We start from the raw sequence: 2,998 nt of genomic DNA, 5'->3' as shown, positions 1-2,998 counted from the left end.
CAGGTCAAAGATATAGGGCGACTGGCCTACCGGAACGTTAGAGGGCACACGTCAAGTTTGTGTGTGGCAGGGAGACATGACTAGAGCGCTCGATGTATCAGTGTGTGTGGGGGAGGGGGGTGGTGGGAGGGGTAGGCAGAGGCCTAACTATAGAGGTAGAATGACTCGTATATGTGTTGAGAAGGGGAGACCCAGCTATGTCTTGAGGGAGATCGGTTGACATCCATACATAACTGAAGGACAGGAAATATGATGGGAGAGAGAGAGAGAGAGAGGAGAGAGAGAGAGGGAGGGAGAGGGGTAGAGTGCTGGATGGGTGATGGCGTTGCTTCTCAAAGATGGTGGGAGAGGCCTACTAGAAAAACTGAGGGTGGAACTGCAATGTTATCAATAAGAGTGGGGATGTGTTTCTATGTGTGCCTGTGCGTGATAAATCTGTCGGGACGCATCCATGGATGATGAAGGGGAACCATGTGTTTAGTAAGCAAACCTAACTAGATCGGTAAATCAATTGTTGTTTGTCGGAGGAAGGGAGAGACACAACTAATGAGGTAGATCGATTGACGTGTGGGTAAAAACAAGTTATAAGGACCTAGCTAGCTATATGTATAGAGAGAGATCGGTCGGTGTACGTCCATTTGTTAGAGGCAAATAAGGCCCAGCGAGATGGATATACAGAGAGAATGGAGCTAGGAGGTGGTGCGAGAGGCCCAACTACTAGCTAGATAGGGGGAGGAGTGTGCGGTTGTGAGAGCGATGAAAAGAGGGGCGAGAGTTTACACATGTGTCTGACCGTATGAGAGACACGAGGCAAGGACACATAAAGGAGGAGATTGAAGGTGTGTTTGTATGTTGTAGGCAGGCATCGCTGGAGAGGTTTATCGATCGGTGTGTGTCGGAAAAGAGTTGTGGAGACTCTAGGAGAACGACCTAAAGAAAAAATGAATGTACTCGGTGGATAGAATGCCGAGGGAGGGGGAGGGCGAGGAGGGCGTGTGCATGCACGAGAGAAAGTTAGTGGTAGCTACAAAGGTTAGAGGATTGTGTGGGTGTAAGAGACTAACAAAGATCATAATTTGATATGAAAGCGGATTCATATATTTGAATAGGAGATCATAGTGTTTTAAACATTGCATGCATGAATATAGCGGTGATACACGTGTTGTGCACATGTTATACCATAATGTGATAATGCATGGTGTTTGCAACTCACAACTAAATGCCGAACAATCTAAACCATACTATACATCAAACAATCTCACATTTTATTTGAATTTGTGATAATGTGTGGCGTTTGCAGCTTACAACTAAATATCGAACAATCTAAACAATACTATATATCGATCATTCTCACATTTTATTTGAATTTGTGGTAGTGTGTGGTGTTTGCAACTCACATCTAAATACTTGTAGGCGTAGGGGGGCGGGGCACCATACATAATGTGATAAACACATTATACATATGAGACATGGTTTATATTATGAAGATCTAGCTAGAGCTAGAAATGTAATGTGATTTGAAATCAAAATAAATTGGATTCCAAAAATCTAGTTCGAGTTCATATAGTACACATAGTTCATATGTAACTCGAGACTAATCATGTGGTGTGATGTGAAGATAATACAAAAACGATGGTTTAACTTGACAATAATGATGATTGTAGATCTTATTAAAATAGAGAAACGAATTCAAATGCTTTGACTTCACAACAATCATTACTGTAGATCTTATTCAATAGAGAAACGAATTCAAATTTAGTTCATATTGAAGCGGTAGTATATATGTTTGGAATGCACTAAAACGTTCATTTGAATAGTAGGTTGCATGCATTATACATGTAGCGAAATATTTTAATTGAACATAACATGAATTCAAAGTTTTGAATGACATTTGTAGGGCGCATTGATTTGGTACAGTACACATTAGGCTTGTCTAGAAATTTCAACCCGCGCCTTGTTAGCCCGAAATATTTAAGATATATCTTTGTCTTGTTGTGCTCCGACAACTCCCTCCATCTCAACCCGCGCCTTGCTATTCCGAAATTACAACGCGCATGAAAACTCCCACCTCCTGTGATATCCTGACACACGAAATGCCCGTGGTACCCCTGAACCGAAGGAACCGCCTCAAATCGGTGGGGGTACTTTCGTAACTTACCCCATATTTCGGACAAGCGTGTCTCTAAGCCATGGTTCCCCACTGTCATCCCATCCGCCCACCCCTTCGTACACCGAGGCCGCGAAAACCCGCGACGAAACCCCACACCCTGCTCCCTCCGCCACCCAGCCGGAGCCTCTTCCCCGATGACGTCGTCCACAGCAACACCTCGACGTCCCTCATCCACCGTACCGGATGAGGATCCGTCGTCGATCTCATCGTCTCGCCGGTTCAGCCACCCCGTCCTCCACCTCCAAGGAGCTGCCCCGACGTTCCCCTCGTCTTTCGCGCCACCTCCATTCCCACACCGCCGTCTTCACCTGCACCACCAGAAGAGCATCATCATCACCGTTTCCTCGGATGAAGCTGCGGCCTAATCGGCGCCACCAGAGAGGTTGTACACTAATCGTCGCATTTTCTTCTTGATTCGATCTCACGGAGCTGTCAGCGATCGGTCCCGAGCTGACAAGGTGCGGTCCATCCACGGCGGCGTCGCCGGCCACTTCCTCCACGACGTCGCTCCCTCGGCGGCGACGTCCACATCAGTAGGACCTGCTGCTGCTTTAGCTCTCGCTCGCGCTGCTGCTCTACTCTTCCTCTCGGTCCCCTGCATGGTCTGCTCTTGCTATTGCTCTTGCTCGCGCTCTTGCTCTTGCTTGCGATGCAGCTCCGATTTAGCTACACTTCACTCCGATGCCGCCGGGGTGAAGGAAGAACGAGCCGCAGCAGGGAGGGAGGCTCGCCGGAGAGGTACCCCACTATCTATCTTAGGGTTCAGGATGGGGGCGGTGGTCGCCGGCGGTGGCGGGGCGTTGGCGGGGCGGTGGCGTGGGGATCGCC

Source organism: Triticum dicoccoides, chromosome 1A (assembly GCF_002162155.2).
Source record: "Triticum dicoccoides isolate Atlit2015 ecotype Zavitan chromosome 1A, WEW_v2.0, whole genome shotgun sequence".
NCBI classification, from domain to species: domain Eukaryota; kingdom Viridiplantae; phylum Streptophyta; class Magnoliopsida; order Poales; family Poaceae; genus Triticum; species Triticum dicoccoides.
Note: the sequence above shows the minus strand (reverse complement) of the source record.